Genomic DNA, 24,470 nt, shown 5'->3' with positions numbered 1-24,470 from the left:
TATGTATGTATCTATCTATCTATTTGCATCCAATTTAGTTAGCATATAGTGCAATAGTGATTCAGGAGTAGATTCCAGTGATTCATCCCCTATGTATAACACCCGATGCTCATCCCAACAAGTATCTTCCTTAATGCCCTTTACCCATTTAGCCCGTCCCCCCACCCACAACTCCTCCAGCAACCCTCAGTCTGTTCTCTGTATTTAAGTCTCTTATGTTTTGTGCCCCTCCTTGTTTTTATATTATTTTTGCTTCCTTTCCCTTATGTTCCTCTGTTTTGTATCTTAAATTCCACATAAGAGTAAAGTCATGAAATTTGTCTTTCTCTGCCTGCCTAATTTCTCTTAGGATAATACCCTCCAGTTTTATCCATGTAGTTGCAAATGGCAACAGTCTATTCTTTTTGATAGCCAAGTAATACTCCATTGAGTATATATGTATACACACACACTCCATCTTCTTTACGCATTTATCTGTCAAACATATGGGCTCTTTCCATACTTTGACTATTGTCAATAGTGCTGCTATAAACATTGGGGTGCATGTGCCCCTTTGAAACACCACACCTTTTCCCCTTGGATAAATACCTAATAGTGTAATTGCTGTGTCGTAGTTGCCTGAGTTGTTACTTTTACCCATTTTGACTAGTGTGAAGTGGTATCTCATTGTCATTTTGATTTGTATTTCCCTGATGATGAGTGATGTTGAGCATTTTTTCATGTGTCTGTTAGCCATCTGAATGTCTTCTTTGGCAAAGTGTCTATTCATGTACTATTTTGCCCATTGCTTCACTGGATTATTTGTTCTTTGGGTGTTGAGTTTGATAAGTTATTTATAGATTTTAGATACTAACCCTTTATCTGATATGTCATTTGCAAATTTCTGCTCCCTTTCTGTCAGTTGTCTTTTAGTTTTGCTAATTGTTTCCTTCACTGTGCAGAAGTTCTTATCTTGAGGTCTAATAGTTCATTTTTGTTTTTGTTTCCCCTGCCTCTGAAGATGTTTTGAGTAAGAAGTTTCTGCGGCCGAGGTCAAAGAGGATTTTGCCTGCTCTTTCCTCTAGGATTTTGATGCCTTCCTGTCTTACATTTAAGTCTTTCATCTATTTTGAGTATATTTTTGCAGATGGTTTAAGAAAAATGGTCCAGGATCATTTTTCTGCATGTTGCTGTCCAGTTTTTCCAGCACCATTTGCTGAAGAGACTGTCTTTATTCCATTGGACATTCTTTCCTGCTTTGTCAAAGATTAGTTGGCCATACATTTGCGGGTCAATTTCTGGGTTCTCTATTCTGTTCCATTGATCTAAGTGTCTGTTTTTGTGCCAGTAACATTCTGTCTTCATTATTACAGCTTTGTAATACATCTTGAGGTCTGGGATTGTGATGCCTCCAGCTTTGGTTTACTTTTTCAGGATTGCTTTGGCTGTTCAGGGTCTTTTCTGGATCTATACAAATTTTAAGATTGTTTGTTCTAACTCTATGAAGAATGCTGGTGTTATTTTGATAGGGATTGCATTGAATATGTAGATTGCTTTGGGTAGTATAGACATTTTAACAATCTTTTTTCTTCCAATTCATGAGCATGGAATATTTTTCCATTTTCTTGTGTCTTCTTCAATTTCTTTCATAGCTTTTTATAGTTTTCAGTGTATAGATTTTTTTCACCTCTTTGGTTAGGTTTATTCCTAGCTAGTTTATGGTTTTTGGTGCAATAATTAATGAGATTGATTTCTTGATTTCTCTTTCNTGTGATGCCTCCAGCTTTGGTTTACTTTTTCAGGATTGCTTTGGCTGTTCAGGGTCTTTTCTGGATCTATACAAATTTTAAGATTGTTTGTTCTAACTCTATGAAGAATGCTGGTGTTATTTTGATAGGGATTGCATTGAATATGTAGATTGCTTTGGGTAGTATAGACATTTTAACAATCTTTTTTCTTCCAATTCATGAGCATGGAATATTTTTCCATTTTCTTGTGTCTTCTTCAATTTCTTTCATAGCTTTTTATAGTTTTCAGTGTATAGATTTTTTTCACCTCTTTGGTTAGGTTTATTCCTAGCTAGTTTATGGTTTTTGGTGCAATAATTAATGAGATTGATTTCTTGATTTCTCTTTCTGTTGCTTCATTATTGATGTATAGAATTGTAACTGATGGGGCGCCTGGGTGGCTTAGTCGGTTAAGCGTCCGACTTTTGCTTGGGTCATGATTTCGTGGTTCGTGGGTTCGAGCCCCGCATCGGGCTCTGGGCTGACTGCCAGCTCAGAGCCTGGAGCCTGTTTCAGTCTGTGACTCCCTCTCTCTCTGACCCTCCCCTGCTCACGCTTGCTCTCTCTCTCTCTCTCCTAGAAATAAATAAAAAAATTAAAAAAAAAAAAGAATTGCAACTGATTTCTGTGCATTGATTTTTATATCCTGCAACTTTGCTGGATCAGCTCTAGCAGTTTTTTGGTGGAATCATTTGGGTTTTCCACATAAAGTATCATGTCATCTGTGAAGAGTGAAAGTTTCACTTCCTCCTGGCTGATTTGGATGCCTTTTATTCCTTTGTGCTGTCTGATTGCTGAGGCTAAGGCTTTGGGTACTATGTTGAATAACAGCGGTGAGAGTGGACAACCCTGTCGTGTTCCTGATCTTAGGGGTAAAGCTTTCAGTTTTTCCCCATTGAGGATGACATTAGCAGTTGGTCATTCATATATGGTTTTTATGATCTTGAGGTATGATCCTTCTATCCCTACTTTTCTGAGGATTTTTTTTTATCAAGAAAGGATGCTGTGTTTTGTCAAATGCTTTTTCTGCATCTACTGAGAGGATCATGAGGTTCTTGACCTTTCTTTTATTGATATGGTATATCACACTGATTGTTTTGTGGATATTGAACCAGCCCTACAGCCCCGGAATAAATCCCACTTGGTTGTGGTGAATAATTCTTTTAAATGTTTTGTTGGATCTGGTTGTCTAGAATCTTGTTGAGGATTTTTGCATCCATGTTCATCAGGGAAATTGGTCTATAGTTCTCCTTTGTAGTGGGCTCTTTGTCTGATTTTGAAATCAAGGTACTGTTGGCTTCATAGAATGAGTTTGGTAGTTTTCCTTCCATTTCTATTTTTTTGGAATAGCTTCAAGAGAATAGGTGTTAACTTTTCTTTAAATCTTTGATAGAATTCCCCTGTAAAGTCACCTGGTGCTGGACTCTTGATTTCTTGGCAGATTTTTGATTACTAATTCAATTCTTTACTGGTTATGGTTCTGTTCAAGTTTTCTATTTCTTTCTGTTTCAGTTTTGGAAGTTTATATGTTTCTAGGAATTTTTCCATTTGTTCCAGATTGCCCAATTTATTGGCCTATAATTGCTTATAATATTCTCTTATTATTGTTTATATTTCTGCAGCGTTGGTTGTAATCTCTCCTCTTTCATCTTGATTTTATTTATTTGGGTCCTTTCCTTTTTCTTTTTTGTCAAAACTGGCTAGGGGTTTATCAGTTTTGTTAATTCTTTCAAGAAATCAGCTCCTTGTTTCATTGGTCTGTTCTAGTGTTTTTGTTTTTGTTGTGTTTTGTTTTTTGACTTCGATAGCATTGATTTCTCCTCTAATATTTATTATTTCTCATCTTCTGCTGATTCTGGGGTTTATTTGCTTTTCTTTTTCCAGCTCTTTAATGTGTAACGTTAAGTTGTGTTCTGAGGTATTTCTTCCTTCTTTAGGAAGGCTTGGCTTGCTATATACTCCCCTCTTATGACTACCTTTGTTGCGCCTCAGAGGTTTTGGGCTGTGGTGTTATCATTTTCATTGCCTTCCGTGTACTTTTTAATTTCCTCTTTAACTTCTTGGTTAGCCCATTCATTCTTTAGTAGGATGTTCTCTAGTCTCCGAGTGTTTGTGGTCTTTCCAAATTTTTTCTTGTGGTTTATTTCAAGTTTCATAGTGTTGTGGTCTGAAAATATGCATGGTATGATCTCGATCTCTTTGTACTTGTTGAGGGCTGATTTGTTTCCCAGTGTATGTTCTATTCTGGAAAAAGGTCCAATACACTCAAGAAGAATGTGTATTCTGCAGCTTTAGGATGAAATGTTCTGAATATATCTGTTAAGTCTATCTGGTCCAGTGTGTCATTCAAAGCCATTGTTTCCTTGTTGTTTTTCTGTTTAGATGATCTGTCCATTTCTATAAGTGGGGTGTTTAAGTCTCCTAGTATTATGGTATTATTATCAATGAGTTTCTATATATTTGTGATTGATTGACTTATATATTTGGGTGCTTCACATTTGGAGCATAAATGTTTACAATTGTTAGATCTTCTTGGTGGATTGACCTCTTAATTATGATACAATGCCCTTCTTCATCTTTTGTTATGGTGTTTATTTTAAAATCTAGAATGTCTGGGGGTGCCTGGGTGTCTCAGTTGGTTAAGCGTCTGACTTTGGCTCAGGTCATGATCTCGTGGTTTGTGGGTTTGTGCCCCGCGTTGTGCTCTGTACTGACAGCTCAGAACCTGGAGACTGCATGAGGTTCTGTGTGTCTCTCCCTATCTATTCCCTGTTCATGCCTTATCTCTCAAAAATAAATAAACATTAAAAAAATTAAATCTATATTGTCTGATATAAGTATGACTACTCTGGCTTTCTTTTGGCAACCATTAACATGATAGATGGTTCTCCATCCCCTTACTTTCAATCTGAAGGTGTCTTTTTAAGTCTAAAATGAGTCCTTGTAAATAGCATATAGATGGATCTTGTTTTATCCATTCTGTTACCCTATGTCTTTTGGGTAGACAAAAATCATGTCTTTTGATTAGAGTGTTTAGATGATTGACATTTAAAGTGAGCACTGAAAGATATGAATTGATTTCCTTTATGTTGCCTGTAGAGTTGGAGTTTTTGGTGGTGTTTTCTGATCCTTTCTAGTCTTTGTTGCTTTTGGTCTTTTTTGTTTTGTTTCATCTTTTCTCCCCTCAGAGAATCCCCTTAAAATTTTTGCTGGGCTGGTATAGTGGTCATGAACTCCTTTAGTGTTTGTCTGGGAAACTTTTTATCTCTTCTTCTATTTTGAATGACAGCCTTGCTGGATAAAGAATTCTTGGCTGCATATTTTCTGATTCAACACATTGAATATGTCCTGCCACTCCTTTCTGGCCTGCCAAATTTCTGTTGATGGGTCTGCTGTGAACCTGATCTGTCTTCCCTTGTAGGATATGGACTTTTTTCCTTTGCTGCTTTCATGATTCTTTCCTTGTTTGTGTATTTTGTGAATTTGACTATGCTATGCCTTGCATCAGGTCGATTTTTGTTGAATCTAATGGGGGTTCTCTTTACTTCCTGGATTTTGATGTCTGTGTTTTCCCCAGGTTAGGGAAGTTTTCTGCTATGATTTGCTCACATAAGCCTTCTACCCCTTTTTTACTTTCTTCATCTTATCAGACCCCTATGATTCAGATCTTGTTTCTTTTTAAACAGTCACTCAGTTCTGTAATTCTTATATTGTGTTCTTTTGCCTTACTTTCCCTCTTTTTTTCTGCTTCAATATTCTCCATAAACTTGTCCACTATATCACTGATTGACTGCTCTGCTTCATCCATCCTTGCCTCCTTGACATCTGTTTGAGATTGCATCTCAGTTATAGAATTTTTTTATTTCATCCTGATTATATTTTACTTCTTTTATCTCCGCAGAAAGGGATAGTATGCTTTTTTTCAACTAGTATTCTTATTGTGATTCTAAATTCTGGTTCAGACATGTTACTTATATCTGTGTTGATTAAGTCTCTGGCTTTCATTTCTTCCCATTCTTTCTTTTGGGTTGAATTCCTTTGTTTCATCATTTTGGAGTGAGAAAAAGTATTAATATAATAAAAAATAAATAAAGATTAAAAAATTAAAAACAACACAAAAAATTTTTAAAAAAGGATGCTAGATCCTAGGTATGTTTTGGTCTGGTTGTTGAAAGCTTGACAGAGAAAAAAGGGAAAGAAAAGAAAAGAAAGAAAAAAAAGGGAAAAAGAAAATATTTGAAAATTTAAAACACTGAAGATGAGATAGAATAAAATGAAATAAGAATAAAATAGAATTAAAATAATTTACACAGAGGTAAAAAATATAGTAGAGAAAAAGTAAAGAAATGTCTTTTTAATAAAAACAGAAAATAAAAATAAACTTTTTCTATTTTCAACAATAAGAGAAGGAAAGAAAAAAATTGAATACATGGACAAACAGTATGTAATACAATTGAAATTATATCCAGTTTCCCCTAGAAGTCAAACTATGAAGCACTTTATAGTCCATAAACTAAGCAGGCAGAGAGACTTGTGGTGTTACTCCAGAGCCCGCTGCACCATGTAATGACTCCATTCTCCACTACGTGGACCTGCTTAGTTTACTGGGATGGACCATACGGCACATGTAGGCATGTATGTGCATGCATGGGAGGGGTGAAAATGCATCACCCATTTGCCTAGTCTCTAGTGTAAGGACTCTGTCCTCTTGCCAGCTGTCAAACACCCCTCCTTTATTTATTTATTTATTTATTTATTTATTTTTAATGTTTTATTTTTTTCTGAGAGATAGAGAGAGAGACAGCATGAACAGGGGAGGGTCAGAGAGAGGGAGATACAGAATCTGAAACAGGCTCCAGGCTCTGAGCTAGCTGTCAGCACAGAGTCCAATGTGGGTCTCAAACCCACGGACTGTAAGATCATGACCTGAGCCGAAGTCAGCCGCCTAACCAACTGAGCCACCCAGGCACCCCCAAATCTATTCTTTTAAAGCACCCCTCCTTTGTCTCCAGCTTCCGTTCACTCCCTGCTTCTACACTGTATGTGACCAAGCTGTTAGCCTGCCAGGTGGTATCTCCCTCCTGAGTTTTTATTTCAGATGGGGAGGCTGAACCCCTCACTTTTGAGAGTCCTGCAGCTTTGACCCACTCAGACCCTCTTGGTAAGGGTCTCACTGAGCAATGTCCAGGTGCTGTCCCCTCCAGGAACGTTGGTGTGACCGCACTGCTACAGATGCCCAGAGACTGTGGCCGGATGCCAGTCCACCCCCGAAAAAGCTCATAGGATTGTGTAGCAGCAGAATTTCAGGGATGATGGTAAATCACAACACATATCAGGCGCCAGGCTTCACCCTTAATGTCCTTGTTCCAATACCTGCAAATATGGCTGTTCTCTAGGGTCCACTGGGACCTTTGCCTGTGGGGAGTCTGCACAGTCTCTTCCAAATAGTCCTCTCAGCAGAAGAATTGCCTCTCCCTGTGTGCCCTGAGGACCCCTTGGACCTCACTGTCTGCTCCTGGGTATTTACTCTTCCCACAGAGTCCCATGAGGTATTGAGCTGCAGTTTCCAACTTTGCACTCCTCTGTTTATAGAATCTTAAAGGTATTTAAACCTCTCCCCTTTCTCCTTTTCTTGTTAAATCCCTTATGGGTGCTTCCACTCTTTCTCTTTCTCTCCATCTGCTTTTTGGGGGATTGCTTTTCCTGTACTCTCCCCCTCCCCACCCTGGTCTTCATCCTCTCTCTGCAAGCAAAAACAGCTCCCTATCCTCTGTGCCTTCTCTGTCCCCCAATTCTCCTTCTGTGCATTGTACCTGCAATGTTCTGTGGTTCATGCAGATTGTTGTGGTAATACTCAGATCAGTTTTCTAGGTGTGCAAGATGGTTTGGTGTTGATCTAGCTGTATTTCAGGGGTGAGAGAGGCAAAAGAACAAAACAACAACAACAACAAAAAACTTTCCATGCTGCTCTGCCACCTTGGCACTGTTCATACTTCTTATAGTTCCTTTATGCCTATCTTTCATACTTAACAATTTACAATTTCTTTTGTCAATTTTAAAGCATATCCTTTCATTCCCTCTTATTACCTATATAATGACTTTGTTCCATTTTCCACTTTTGTTCTTTATCCTCCTGTTAGTCGCATTTATTCTACTTTGTTAAATATAATCTTTACATGCTACTTTTTGACCAATGTCCTCACTCATTGGTTTAACTTGAATTCCACAATTAAGTATATTTAATGTTCACCAGAGTGTCCTGCTGGTTTCCCCAATTCTCTATTGGTTGGATAAAGATCATTCTCTATTTTATTCCTTAAGGAAGGCATATGTATACAATATTTTCTGAGTTTATGCACACTTAAAACTGCTTTCTACAGCTTCAAAGGACAACTTGCCTGGATATAAAATTCCATACTCTTTCCTTTTTACAAATTTCTTGCTTTTTATATTGCTTTTGAAAAGTCTCATGCCAGTTAAATTTTCTTGTAACTAACTTGACATTTTTGTTTGCAGGTTCTGAGAATTTTCTTGTGTGTTTTTGAAGACCAGTAGTTTTACTAGGACTATTTTGTCTTAGGTTTCTCATGCATACCCTTAAATTGTAAAATCTGTTACCCCTCATTTCCAGAATATTTTCTTTGATTATATTTTAAGATTTTAGTTCTGTTTTATTATTTTGGTTTTTTTTATTCTGGGATTCCAATTGCATGTATGTTGGATCTTCTTTTCCTGTTTTTCCATGTTAAGCATTTTCCCCTGAACTCTTTCACTTCTTTCTTTATGTTGCTTTCATTCTGTTGGTTGTTATTCTGCCTTTTTCAACATACCTTATTAAATATTCATTTAAATTTTTTCTGTTTGGGGAAATTTGTAATTAATTTTTTCTGAGATGGTATATTCTCTATACAAATTTCTATATTTAATCAACTCTTATGTTTTCCATTTTTTAAAAAAAACTTTTAAAGAAAACTTATTTCTCATAAGTTTTAGTGTTTTTAACTTCTAATTTTATTTTAATTTTCAAAATATTTATTTGATGCTGTTTAATTTAGTTATAAACATTGTGTTACTGTTCTCTTCTGGTCATGACTTTTTTTTTGACGGATCTTTTCTTTGTATGGTAGATTTACATGGAGTTAGTTTTATTTCTTCTATTCCTAGGTTGTTCTTGTTGTTTTTTTTTGATAGGGTTTATAATTTAAAAGCACTGTTTCCTCAAGTTCAGTCTCTTTAATCAGTGATGTTAATAGTACTGGTACAGGTGGAGGGATTGGTGTTTCTTTTCTCTCATTTGTTTTTGTGGACTTTTTTTTTCCCCTTCTAGTTTATTGCGCTTCAAGAAATAGATGCCATATCTCCCAGAGGCACCATCCTTTCTCTATTTAATATGATTCCCCCAGAAGCAATGTTCTTGAAGGTTGTCCTTTCTCTCCTTCTTTCTTCTTTGCTCCTTCCCTGTAGCTGGGCCTGTGAACTACCAAGTCCTGTTTTCAGAGTTTTGACAGGATAATTTGTTTGTGCTTAGTCTTTGTCCTTTGTTCCCCTCTCCTTTTCACCAAGTCTCTTATGCCTCCCCTTTCCCATTTCTCATAAACTTGCAGCAATTGTGGGAGTTTTGTTGGAATGTGATGTTTATTTCTCATAAGTTATGGTAATTCAAAATTCATGCTATTCTATTCTGTTAGTAATGTTGAAGGGACATGTGTGGCTTTATTAGTGTTTTTTGTTGATTTTATGTTGTTTATTTAAAGAGTATATGCAAAGAGGCTTGAGTTCAGATGACTATGATGATTTTCCAAAATTGCAGGATATTTTATTTCAGAAGACATTTTGAAATGAACTATTTCATGTAAGGATGTTAAGACATGGCCCCTTTGCTAGGGAAAAAGCCTTCTGATGGGGTAGGGGAAAAATAAGACTCCACCAAGACTCTCCCACTTAGAGGTTGATATTATTTAGGAGAAGCAACATAGAGGATATGGAAAGTGCTGGAACTGGACAATACTTCTTTTCTTGGATTTCTTTGAAAAGTTCCTTCTAGAGGTTCTCTCTTTCTTTTCCACACTCAGCAGATGGGGCCTGGGTATGACTTGTACAAATACTGATACTCTTGGGGGCGCCTGGGTGGCTTAGTCGGTTAAGCATCCGACTTTCGCTTGGGTCATGATCTCGCGTTCGTGGGTTCGAGCCCCGCGTCGGGCTCTGTGCTGACTGCCAGCTCAGAGCCTGGAGCCTGTTTCGGAGTCTGTGTCTCCCTCTCTCTCTCTGACCCTCTCTCGCTCGCACTGTCTCTCTCTCTCTCTCTCTCCTAGAAATAAATAAAAATAAAAAAATAAAAATAAAAAAAAAAATAAAAAAAAAAATACTGATACTCTTGGATGGCCAGTTAGGGGGAAAAAAAAGCAGCTTAGGTGTTAGATTACTTTAGTTTAGTTTAGGATCAGAAGAAATGAAAATTTCTTTTTTTCTATTTTTTCCTTTCCATTTCTATCATTGAAATGATAAGCAATATGATGCCAACCCCAAGGTATGAACTTAGGGAAAGGGATTGTGGATTAGGATGCATGGGCCATTGGATAAAGAGAAGTCTTTGAGGTTTATATGTGGTCCGTTAAAACTCTCTAGAGAAGAGGTTTATATTGAGAAAAATTAAGACACTTTTATTGCTCCCACCATGTAGATTCTTGCTATCATCTTTACCCAATTCCTATTTTCTTTCTCCTATTCTCATAAGATCCTGCCTCATCCTACTCAAGGCCAATTCTTCTCATCTGGACCCCGATGCTCCCCCTTTACATCCGCCAGAAACTTCCTCTCTCTCAGGCTTCCATTTTCTCTCCCAAATCCTAAACATCCACTGTATATAAACCCCTTGCCCTGTAATGGCTGCTTCATTAGATTGCAAACCTGCTTAAGTTTTTATCATCCTTAAAAATTCTTAAATTCTTCCTTCATGTTATGTTATAGCTATTATACAAACAATTTTTTCTCCTTTTTATTTAAACTTCTCAAGAGTGGTTCATATTTGCTACCTTAAATTCCCTCTCATCCAGTTTATGTCTCTATTCTATGTTCTTGCATCTGTGTCCCTAGCACTTTAAAATGTTTCTCCCTAATATTACCCATAACTTTCTAATTCCCAATTCTAACATTTGTCAGTCCTTATATCACTGGAATTCTGTAGTTTCTTGGTTTCTATGTCATAGTACACACTAGATTTCCTTTTGGTTTTCTTATTGGGGCTCCCTAGTTTCCTCTGTGAGCTTTTTTTCAGGGTAGTGACCATAAGCATGCATCCTTAATAACTCCTACTAATCATTTGCCTAGCTCAGTGCCTGGAACAGAGCAGAAAGTCACATTTTTAAAAAACTGAATAAGTGAAATAAAACTTTCAAGCTATGACCTTCAATGTATGACCTGCAGTAATTAGGCCCAGCTAGAACTGTAGGCCCCAATTACTCTCTAATATCTTCATTCACTCAAGAGACATTTAAATTGGAAGATTCACAGATAAATCTGGATTTCTTCCTTCTTTTGCTTAATGTGAAACTGTGGCAACACTGAGTTGGCATTTCTTTAGAGCAACCTGTCATGGAATTGAGTAGCTACTGTTCTCTTATGGACAGGCATATGCTTTTAAGCTTGATTCGATTCATTAATTTACCTTGCCTGCCTGGGGCATTTTAATTTGGCTCTCCTATTTCAACCTATTATCTATACCCAAACCTTATCTTATGATATCTCAAGGAAGTAATGATGGCCCCAGGTGGGTGGTTAGGAATAAAGAGATCTGGTATCCTGAATACTTTCACTCCTAACAATCAGGTCTTCCATATATATTTGTTGGTTGAGTTAACATGCAATTGACATATAAAGAACTTTTGCAAACTTTAATCCAGGAAACAGAACTGGTAAAGTCAAACATCAGTTATCCGTGTTTTAGAGAGGGCCATCACAGACATAAAATAACATTATATTAGTTAATGCACATATCCCTTGTTTAAAAAAATATAAAAATTTGAACTTAAAAGCAAAGATACCATGTCTGGATAGTTTTTGTTATACATTGTTCCTTTATAGTGCTATATACTTATCGAGTAGGAACTATCAAGCCCAGGTAAGACAGGATTTTATTTATAAATAAATGACCCTTTTTTAAAAATTGAATTTAATACTGATAACACCCATTATTTAAAAATTTAAACTTTTAAATGAAACAAATATTTCAGAAAAAAAATCTTTTTAATTCCTTTATTTTAGTGCAGTAACTATGTTAGTTAATCTTCAGTTTTTAAATTTAAGCCCATATTTCTTTATATGCTTATAATAAATGGGTTGGGCAACATTATCTGCTACTTTTTCAGTTAGCATTGTTTTACATGAGCATTTACCTGTCTGTATTTCACACTTAAATCTTTACTGGCATATGTATTCTACCAAATAAATGTCAGAATGTGCCATTTTTTGGAGATTTGGATTGGTATGTTTTACACTGCTATACTACTAATAAATCTCTTTTATAAATATAAATATAGCCTTATAAATATCTTTTAATATTTTAAACTCTCCTTTATATGATTTCCTCCCATTTTTTCCTTAAACTCTTTTCTTCCTAGGCTTTTTAGAAAGTTCTTATCATTCCTTCTCTTGTCTTTTTTTATGGCTTCTTTAGCTGTTGTTAGACCTTAACTGTCATCTAGCTCTCAAGCAATCTGTTTGGGAATTTTGCACTTCCAATCTTATTCAAGTGTGTCTATATCTCAGGTGTCTATATAATGCATAAATGAAGATGTTTATAAAGTACACATTGTTAACCAGGCTCTCTTTTAGGAGATATAGTGGTGAATAGGATATGGTTTCTGCTCTCAAAGGCCATCCAATCTAGATGAAGATATAGGCATTCAACTACATCTGTAATAAAATGATATGGGTTATATACAAAGGAGACATAAAGGAGAAGCTCATCAGTTCTACTGAGTGAGGTAATATTAAGAAAATTTAAATAGAGACATTTCATTATTTTTTAATTTCTTTTTTAATGTTTTATTTATTTCTGAGAGAGAGAGGCAGTGTGAGCAGGGAGGGTCAGAGAGAGAGGGAGACACAGAATCTGAAACAGGCTCCAGGCTCTGAGCTAGCTGTCAGCACAGAGCCCGACGCGAGGCTTGAACCCACAAACCGTGACTTGAGCCAAAGTTGGTTGCTTAACTGGCTGAGCCACCGAGGCACCCCTGAGTTCAGTTTTGAAATAGGGCTAGTTGTTCAGTAGCTAAGAGAGATGGAAAGTATGAGTAGGGGAGATGTGGAGGGAAGGGCAACCTAAGAAAAGCGAGTTAGCCAAGCAAAACGACTGAAGTGTAAACCAGATAGACTATTTGGAAATTTCCATATATTTCCATCCATTTGAAGCTCTTAAGAAGAAAGCAAGGATAAGATTATGAGACCTAATACTTCATATATGAGGGGCACCTGGGTGTCTCAGTCGGTTAAGCCTCCAACTTTGGCTCAGGTCATGATCTCACAGTTCGTGGGTTCGAGGCCCACTTAGGGCTCTGTGCTGACAGCTAGCTCAGAGCCTGGAGCCTGCTTTGGATTCTGTGTCTCCCTCTCTCTCTGACCCTCCCCTACTCATGCTGAGTGTGTGTGTGTCTCTCTCTCAGAAACAAATAAAAGATTAAAAAATTAAAAAAAATAAAACTTCATATATGAGAATAGTAATTAAAGAATTATAAGTAAAGAAGTAACATGATGATTTGACTTGAATTTTAGAAGACCATTCTAGTAATTACATTCAATGAGGCGAAAATGAGATCCACAGCAGACAATGGAACCAGTTAGGAGACCATTGTCATAAACCAGGCATGAGTTGACAAGAGTCTAAACCAAGATGGCTGTAGCAAAAATGGACAAAATAGCAAGTAGATAAAATCTAGATTGGCTGCACTGATTGGCCATTGATTGGCTGCAGTCAGTGAGGTAAAAGAAGGAGATGAAGATGAGTCTCAGGTTTCTAACTTGAGTGACAAAAAATATTTGTTCAGTGACCTGGAGAGAGGTCTGGATAGGAGCTATAGAACTGTGCTGTCAGTCCTAAATTGTCCCTTATTTTCAATTATTGGAAGACATGTCCACCTAGGTATTCTACCATCATCTGAAATTTAACATAATAAAATTCTAAATCATCAGCTTTTCCACAAGCTAGTATTCTTATTTTCCTCATGGTTAATTGTAGCACTGTTCAAACATTTACCTCTAGATTCTAAGCCACAGAGGTAAGCTTTATGCTTTCCATCTTTATTATTATTGCCAAACTTGCCTATAATATAGTCTTGCAATTTCTTTCTTCAAAATTTCTTCAATTTTCTAGGTGCTCAGAAGGCTAGGTTTCAGTCTTGACTACTACTAACTGGAAAATGGTTGATTTGTACAAGCCATACAGTCTTCCTTTTTCCCCCCTCAATTCAGCATGTTTTATTCCAGTAATATTAAACATGAACTTGATCCCTGTTCTGTGTGGATCCTTCTACTTCTTTCCGTGCTGATGCATTATCAATCTCAGAATTTAATTGCACTGTCTCTGTCCAACTGAGACACTCCCTTGGGGTCACAGACTGTGCTGATCTTCATCATAGCACATGACCATGTCATCATGGCATTGCTTGATTGTCTACGGACACTGCAGCTCCCTGAGATGAGGGCATTTTATTTTGGATTGTTGGGGGAATCCTCTTCAGCTTTCCTGGTTAAGACCTGCATTGCTGGCTAACAGAGGTCAGTGCCAACCCCAGACACTGACCTCCAAATTCTTTCCTGTCTGGCTTCTGGAGAAGATCAGTCTTTTAGGAACCTATTGGCTACTCCAAGAAAATGTTAGCTCTGAATTCTTCATGGTATTTTAGAATAATAGAATCTATACAGCACAGTAAGCGCTAGGGTGGGGGAGACACTCTTCTGTTGTTTTTCTGTTTCAAATTTTATTGATTGCTGCTCTTTATTATTTCCTGCCATCTTCTTGCTTTGGATTTAATTTGCTTTTTTCTGATTTTTTAAAAATTTAAATCCAAGTTAGTTAACATACAGTGTAATAATGGTTTTAAGGAGTAGAATTTAGTGATTCATCACTTACATGTAACACCCAGTGCTCATCCCAACAAGTACCCTCCTTAATGCCTATCACCCATTCAGCCCATCCCCCCAACTCATCACCCCTCCAGCAACCCTCAGTTTGTTCTTTGTATTTAAGAGTTTCTTATGGTTTGCCTCCCTGTCTGTTTTTATTTTCTTTTTTCTTCCTTTTCCCTATGTTCATCTCTTTTGTTTCTTAAATTCCACATAGGAGCCCATACAATCTTCCTAAGCCTTAGTTTGAAAAAAGGAGGCCTTTCAACTAGATAGTCATTGAATTCTCTTTCAGATATTCAGTCCTGTACCTTTTCTTTCTGATTCTGATACTGTCATATAGGCTTATCTAAGTGCCTCCAAACTGGTCTCCCATCTTTTGGTGTCATTTCCATTCAATCATCTGCATATAATTGTTACCTGAAGTTTCTTTAATACTAATCTTTCATGTTACATCCTTGTTCATGAACTAGCTTAATGGCTTCATTGTAGCTTATTGCAACAAGCCTGATTTCTTTGTCAAGTTTCAAGATTCTTTTTCTGCCTAGTCAAGTTTATCCTTTACCTTCTAACATTATCTCTAATTTCCAATCAGTCTGAACTTCGGATTGATTTCTTCAAAGAATTTTATCATGATCGTTCCCCAACTTGAACATCTAGTACCTTTCACTCTGATACTAAATTATCTTCCAAAGATTAGCTCAACTCCTATCCTTTAGGGAGATTATATTGAACCATTCCATTCCTTAGTGTTCTTCTTTCCACTGATTTACTAGAGAATTTGTATTCTGTGACACAGCTTAGTGCTCAGTTATCCATAGGCTTGATTTTTGGCTGATTCTTGTGTGGTAACCATCTTCTGTGTCTGCTGCCTAACAGAGTATGAAAACTAACACATTGTAAATACACATTGGTTTATTAGCTTTCAGGAGCACACACATTTTTCAAAATAAGGAGCAGACTATAACCTCAGTGTTTGAAATAGCAAGGCAAAATAATAAAGTCAGAGCTCTGTTGGAGGGATAATCTAAGATGATTAAAAATCATAAACCAGAATGGGCATGGGAAATTGAAGAGCCTAAATAGTCTCTTATATAGAAAATTAACTCTTGAATTATTTTTGGTGTATTTATATGCAGTTACCAAGCTAGGCAATATGTGTTCAGATATCATCAATAGAAATCATGCATTTAGGTATTGAATCAATTTTGCTATCATGAAAGCATCTTGGTTTTAAAGATGCCCCTTTTAACTACTGGAGAAATGTGCAATTTCAAGTTATATATTGTTTTGACAGTCAAAGTGTAAAATAATTTAACGAATTTTGTGAAGAAAGAAGCCACAAAATAGACTAGAAAGTACTTGGTTGTGTCTACAGGTGAGTTTTGAAATTTGAGTGCCTTTTTGGACTTCACAATTTATTTCTATTACATTAGACTTCAAAAGAAAAGAGAAGTTATCTGCCACACCTCATCTTTTTTCATATCTGTTATCAAACACTTACCTGTTTTTGCAATTATTATGCAGTACTTTAATATTTTGCAAGGCACCTTGAAGTAATTTTAATTATTGTGACAAGTGCATTACAGAAATGCTGTGTGATTCTACAAGAATTTCTATATGAGTTTCTCTGGTATCTCTGGGGTTTTGTTATCTCCTAATTATAAGAAAGTTTATTTTTCCAGACTACTGCCTTCAAAAAGTTTAAAGCCTTCCAGATTAAGAGTGCACCACAGAGCAAAGACAGGTCAACCTACATTCAGAATTTAAATGTAGGCCCTCATGGGCCTAAAACAGAGAATCATGATTTATATTCTATATTCTCTAAGGTTGAACAAGTGTCTAGACTCCTGAGACCTGGATGTCAGTAGGCTTTAGCACAGTGATTCTCAGTGTAGCAAAAGTGGTGGCAAACCATATCAAGGATTGAAAAGCTGAAAGGGACAAATCTGTCTCCTAAAACACAGGAGACCCAGAGAATATGAAGTATGGCAGAGACCTTGTGGTTCCCATCTGTTCAATAACAACTTGAGTAAACACTTCAGTTGGTTTTTGTTCCCTGCCCCTATCCTGCTGGTGTTTGCTTACTATCCCACTGAATCTGAGTTCTATCTTCTTATTAACTGAGCACAATCTGCTTTTCTGTGATTTGGATGTGATTTTATGGCCACCTGTCATGTAGTGATAGTGTCACCATCACATGATTTATGTTTTACAGTTTACAAAGCACTTTCATAGACATTACTGCATATGATACTTATGACAAACTTATGATGTAGGTAGGGCAGAAGTTATTTTATTCATGAGTAATTTGAGGATTAGAGCACTTAATTGATTTTTTCTAAGATCATACAGCTAGTAGAGTGGTGTTGAAATTTGAACCCAGGTATTTTTGGATTTCTATTATCAAGCTTGTTAATAACCACATTCATGGTGATTTTTAAAAATTTATTTACATATAAGTTAGTTAACACACAGTGTAGTATTAGTTTCAGGAGTAGAATCCAATGATTTATCACTTGTATATAACATCCAGTGCTCATCCCAACAAGTGCCTTCCTTAATACCCATCACCCATTTAGCTCATCCCTTTACCTGCCTCCCCTCCAGCAACGCTCAGCTCGTTCTCTTTATTTAAGAGTCTCTTATGGTTTGCCTCTCTCTCTGGTGATTTTGATTAATGGGGAAATTGTGTTTAGATGTGAAAGGATTCACATTTTATGGAGGAAGGAGGATGAGGACTAAGTTTCCCCATGTTGCTTTTCTGTTTTAATCACAGAATTGTAGAATTTGATAATCTATAGAGCAATGAATAGATACAGTCTTTTTTTGTTATTATATACTTGAGCTCTTGATTTGTGGGATCCTGGAGAAAAATACATCTTGTTTTCAAGTCATTTAGAGAGGGGGGTCTCTAGTCTCTCTCAATATGATCCTTTCCAATATCTTAACTTCCCTCATCACACAATATTTATTTCTATCTAACCTAAATCTTGACTGCTGTCATTTAAGCCCAAATCCTTTTGTTCAGTAGGTGGTAGTGTACAATTTTTATTTATAGCTTCGGAAGGGTGCAGGAAATATATCTGAATGATTTCTGACTGCTGACAAGCCCTAATAACTGATAGTTCCTGGCATCGAACTGAATGTCCTTTGGCAGAGATGGCTATTTTGAGGGGAAAAGACAGAAACTGGCAAAAACTTTTGATGCAAGTGTGATTTTATGATGGAGTTTTATGACAGAAACCAACCAAGTGTCCTTTACATGGTTTATGATTTTATCAGCTCCTAGGCTGAGATTTCTTTGTCATTATTCATGCTTATTTGGCTTCAAGCAAATTAAAAATCAGACAAGAATATTGGGATATAATTTTGATTTTGCAGATGTAATCTGACGCCCAAGTAACTTCAGAGAAGTCTGGTTCTTTTATTTGTGCTCTTTCATGATGTTCTGAAAAATGCTTTTTTCAGAGACAGGTATTATGCTTGTCTGTATGTCTTATAAAATACTGAGCACTCTATCAGCACTTGATATTAGTGGCCAAAAAGAAACTCTCTGCATATTATATTATTTGTCTAGCCTCAATGGTTTTAAAGATGGGATTTTAAAAATTAGCCTACTATGAAGAAAAAATTTGTGGGGCACCTGGGTGGCTCAGTCGGTTAAGCATCCGGCTTCGGCTCAGGCCATGATCTCATTGTTTGTGGGTTCGAGCCCCACGTCGGGCTCTGTGCTGACACCTAGGTCAGAGCCTGGAGGCTGTGTTCAGATTCTGTGTCTCCCTCTCTCTGACCCTCCCCTGCTCATGCTGTCTCTCTCTCTCTCTCTCTCTCTCTCTCTCAGAAATAAATAAAACATTTAAAAAATTTTTTAAAAAGAAAAAATTTGTAGCTAGAGTTCTCTGGTTGTGGAATATTATTGATGGCGTTTTTTGCCTTTTTTTTTCTTCAGTCCATACAGCAAATGGGGGTAATTCATGGAAGAAGTTTGCACTTTTCCTTTCTGACATCCTGTTTTGTTATCGTGCATGGTAAGTACCAGAAGCAGATCCCTTTAAGAGGGGTCTTAGAGCAATGGTCACTTTTATAGGTCATCTTTCCATTGCAGAATAAGCCTGGCCCTAACCAAATCTCATTGTCCCAGTTGTGAGTCTCAGACCCAAAGGCAGCATTTATAGGCTGACCAGTCTGTTCCTTCCAATGTTTATCTCCCAGTCCCCTTGGCCCTTATACTTCATAATCAGCATATGTATGTATACATGTGTACATGTAAATTCTCCCCTTACTTCCTTATTATCTCTTATTATCTTCTCTTATTATCTCTTTTCCATCTATTTACTACCCAGTGCTTGATTTTCTACCTTTCTCTGTGAATTCTCCATTATTCATACTGCATTAGTCTTCTTCCAACCCTTTTCTCAAGTCCCTTCTTTCTCTATTACAAGAATATGCAAGTTTTAAATAAATAGTTATAAATCAGTATCTATGCATTTCATTTTATTTTAATAGAACTTATGAATGGATAGCATTGCTGCTTGGCACATAAATATTAGATATGACTCCACCTTAAGTCAACTCTGTTGTTATGATACCTGGAAGCCATAAGTGTTAAACACTGGTTTCTTGGGAATGTGATCAAAACTTAGTGGCCCATACTTCTTAATTACACAAGATAAAGAAGTTCTAAAGATCTGCTGTACAACATTGTATCTATGGATAATAATACTGCATTGTAATTTAAACATCTGTTAAGAAGATAAATCTCATGTTAAGTATTCTTACCACAATAAAACAAAACCAAGTGATGCTTCCCTTCTCCCAATTTGTTCAAAGGTTTAGCTAGGACACACTCTGGGATCTGTTTTTATCCCAAGTACTCTATGTCATGAGATCTAAAGTATTTCAACCTCTGACTTAGGACTAATATTGATCAGAAACTATGAATATTCATGACCCAGGACCTTACTTAAGAGGATAAATGGTAGAGTATGATCTATTTAGCTTGGGGTTTAAGATGGTTGTTGGTGATCAGTCCATTAGTAATTTGTTTTTGAACCTTGAGTCTATACCTCCTTAATTTAGCTGATGCATAGAGAGCACATATTGAAAATTAGGTTCAACTTTAAAATGATAAAGAATTAAAAAAAAACAAATTGTAAATTTTATCTCCCATGACACAAATTAGAGATTCAGACAGATTATGTAGGTTTATGTTTGTGGAACTTGGTAACAGACAGTAGTTTGTGGTTGTGAATCATGCACATGTGCACAGCCTCACATGTGTAGGGTATGCCTCTATAAAGACCATCTGCAGGGGACTGTATCAGTCAGGGTTTAGTTAGGAAGCAGGGGGCACTATAAGTATTATGGGAATAGGAGATTTTTTAAATTAGGGATGAGACCTGACATAAATGTGGGAGGAACTGGGTAAGTACAGTCCTGAAGAGGAGTTGGAGGATCTGAGAAGGAGTTACTAACCAGTATGCCTGAAGTACAGGCCAAGAATGACAAATTAGAACTTGCAGGGAAGTTTGTGTTGCTTGATCTGAGACACCAAGCTCATCAAGCTGTCAAAGTGAGACCATGGAAAAGTGTTTGGGAAGCTATTGCTTCTGTGTGCCTATTAAGGCACTAAGGGTCTGTAGCTGAGCCTGGGGGCCACTGTTGGCCAGCATGGCCATCTGTTGTCAAGGAGAGTTGGGAGCAGAGTAGAAGAGAGTGATGATAAGCTGGGACCTATAAGGCTCTTCTGCATCTCTTTGCTACTGTGTCTAACTGTGACCAGCTTCACTTCTGTCTTCCAATCTTGTAGAAACATCTCTTTGGGCCAACTTTAATCTGGAAGCTTCAGGGTGTCTCAGCTTAACTGAGCTGACAGCACAGCTTAATACAGGACTGCCAGTGTTCTCAGGGCTCTGTAGGACAGAAGAGTTATTGTTTGTGTTTTAGAATCAGCACATTATAAGAGTGTCATTTGAAGGTTTTTAAAAGGTACACCTGCTGACAAATATCCCCCCATCCACTTATCTGTCTTCAGTAATGGTGAGGGTTCTCATCATTAGTCTCTATTTTGATTAAACTATTGTGTTTATAAACATTTCCAGTAAAAATGCAAAATCTGAGAGAATTAATACACTGAATCTTGTTAGTTTATCATTTATATAAGCATTACTTTGTCACTTTGCTGGTCTAATATTTATAAAGGTTCAGATAAAGAAGGTGGAGAAAGCTTCAGTGTTCTCCTAGAAGGTAAGAATGAGTTGAGTATATTCTTCAAATATCTCTAAACTTATAGAGGATACATACATAAATGGAGAAGAAAGAGAGCAAAAGTGGAATTTTCCTACTTAACTGTATTTTCTAGTAATAAGTCTGCTTAAATTAGCCTCTTCACTATATTGCTCAAGGATGAAATTACAAATGGTACTTGTGAGATGTTAATATTCATATTTATGTTCATGAAGTTAACACTAGAATATTTAGAATAATTTTCAGTTTGAAATGGAATGTGACTGTGCAATATTTCTTTTAGTATCAGGAAATATCAACTTATTTTCAGTTTGCCTGGTATTAACCATGCTATTTTAATTTAGCATTGCTTTATTCCATCACAAATTTTGGAATGAAATTTTAAGACAGGGGTGTTTATTAATTTTTCATTTTCCTTCCCTTTCCCTCCATTCCTTTCCCTTATCTTCCTTTCTCATCCCTTCCCTTCCTTTCCTTTTCATTCTCTTCCTTTCCTCCCTCTCCTCCTCCTCCTCCTTCTTGATGTGGTTCTTTAAACAAAATTCAGTGGTGATTTCTGGCTCTGACCTCTGGCAAACTGTGATCTCCTGCAAATTGGCTTGAGTGCTTTCCTTTCAATGGGCAAGATTTCAGGCACAGACAGGGACACATGGAGGCAGCAACTCATTTTCTGGTTACTGTGAGATGTGATGTACAACATCAAAATTAGGCAACTATGATAGATCAACACTGAGGATATTCAAAGTGAACAATTTCTTCTAGTTTATACACGAGACAGCAAAATAAATTAATAAGGGAAATTAGCAGTCACTTATATGGCCAGCATTGACGGGCATCTCAGCTAGTCTGCTCACAAAAGGGCACAGCTCACCAGTCACAGAGACAGCCAACAGTGGGGCTAAAAATGATTTGTTTTCAAATATTGTTTAGATACTTTGTACTCTGGAGTGACAGGAGTATCTCTTTTTCTCTCCTTCTTCCTCTCCTGCTCCTTGACTCTTTAGCTCACTTGTGAGCATGCACATGCTCTTTTTTTCTAAAAACATGCAGAAGCAATAAATCAGCCAGTTTAAGAAGATCCAGCCAGCCCAACACAGATCGATTTCACAGGGAAGTCGATGGGCTGCTAATAGAATTACAACTACCTGTCAAAACAGGGAAAACATATCTGTGACAGTGACAAAGGGCAAATCAACTTAATAAGAGGTTTTTTTCTTCCAGAGACATAGATGTGGAGTACATGGGTGTCTCTGAGAGTCTGTAATTGTGGATAGAAACCACATACTTGAACTGTTAAAGCTGAGGTTATGTCAATGATTCTGGGGGAGCGTACGGACTCTTCTTTTCCAGGAGGTTTATCTGGTAACTGTAACAATTTGCTCTGTAATAGAATATAACAGGGAGCTACTGCCTGGAAACACATTCTTTTAACTTTATTATCCCAAATAAGTTGGTCTTGTCTATTAAATAAATTATATTCCCATGAACTTTACATTTTCATATTTCCCATTGTGTCTCATTTCAACAAGGAACTGTGCATTGCCAAGGACAGGTCTCTGGCAAATCTTTCTCTTCTAAGCTAACTTGATCATTTTCAGAAGACTTATAAAACTGTTAGCAATGTGACTTTCAGTAACAGCAACTTCTGTGTTCAGGCTTAGCTTCTTGCAAAGTGAATCTTAATTATGAACACAACCCCCAGCTTATTAAACCCATTGTGTATCAACATGAGCCTCTGTTAGGTCAAGGATTTGAGTTTTAAAAAGAATTTAATATACATCAACTTAGTTCAGCACCATGGATTTTCTGTAAAACAAATAAACAAACAAACACATTGTGATGTAATAAATATATATTTGATCTCTGCCCCCGTTTCGTGGCCTATAGTTTCTAAAACCCTTGGAATCTCTGAAGTGACAAGTGTATTTTTGCATACTAATAAGATGTCTAGTGGCCGGGGGCCTCCCTGATAACCTGAGGCTGAGGGCTGATTGCTGGGGGAACCAATCAAATCTTTAGAAGGTTGGAAGTTTTGACCCTACTCCTTGACCTCTGGGGAGAGAGAAGGCTGGAGTTGGAGTTAATCACTGGCGGCCAATGATTTAATCAACCATGCCTATGTAACGAAGCCTCCATAAATGTCCTAACTGAAGGGTTTGGAGAACTGTCAGGTTAGGGAACACATGGGGGTACCAGGGAGGTGGTGTACCCAGAAAGAGCATGAAATCTCTGTGCATCCCATCACCGCCCGAGACCTTGCTCTATACATCTCTTCCATTTGGTTATTCCTGAGTTATATCTCATAATAAACAGGTAAAGTGCTTTCCTGAGTTCTGTGGGCTGTTCTAGTAAATTATCAAACATGAGGAGGGGGTTGTGGGAAACTGCAGTTTATAGCTGGTCAATTAGAAGCACAGGTGATAACCTGGACTTGCAGTTGGTATTTGAAGTGGCAAGAGGGGGCAATTTCCTGGGACTTGAGCCCTTAACTTGTGGGGTCTCTGATAATTCTTGGAAGTTTGTGTCAAAATCCACACTCCAACATTTGGTGTTAGAAGTGATGAGGGTGAGTAGAGGAAAACAGGAGAATTTTCTCTTTTAGAAACAAGAAGTAATTCTTTTTTTTTCCAAAAATGTTTTTTAACATTTATTCATTTTTGAGAGACAGAGAGAGACAGAGCACGAGCAGGTGAGGGGCAGAGAGACAGGGAGCCACAGAATCCAAAGCAGGCTCTAGGCTCTGAGCTGTCAGCACAGAGCCCATTGTGGGGCTCAAACCAACGGACTGAACTGCGAGATCATGACCTGAGCCGAGCTGAAGTCGGACGCTTAACTGACTGGCCCACCCAGGTGCCCCAAAAAAGTAATTCTTTATTATGGCAGAATTTAACAGTGTCATTGTACTCAGGAAACATACTAGGTCTCACACTCATCAAAGTCAGTGATACTAATGTACCTTAATTGCTGTTCCCTCATTGCAGAATAGTTTCTGTGTTGCAATATAGACAGAAGTTAGGAAACATAGTTCTAAAATCAGAACATCTGCATTTTTGTCTGCTACCTGCCACTTACTAGCTGCATGACTTGGGAAAACTGCCTAGTTTTTTGAAGCCCACATTTCCCATTCTGTACAATTGGGCTGAAAGATAGTGTTTACCTCAAACAGTTGTTACTGAGGAATAAATAAGTGAACATGTAAATCCTGTGATTCTCCCATGCAGAAAGGAGGAGACCTGTGACATCGCTCATTCTTGTAATCTGCTTTCTGCTTATGACCGGGCCAAGGAGCAAATGATCCATCTGTCCTCCGCCCCCCCCCCCCCCCGCCCCCCC

This window comes from Crocuta crocuta, unplaced genomic scaffold (genome assembly GCF_008692635.1).
Source record: "Crocuta crocuta isolate KB4526 unplaced genomic scaffold, BGI_CrCroc_1.0 scaffold9, whole genome shotgun sequence".
Classification (NCBI taxonomy): Eukaryota; Metazoa; Chordata; class Mammalia; order Carnivora; family Hyaenidae; genus Crocuta; species Crocuta crocuta.
This window is presented reverse-complemented; position numbering follows the sequence as displayed.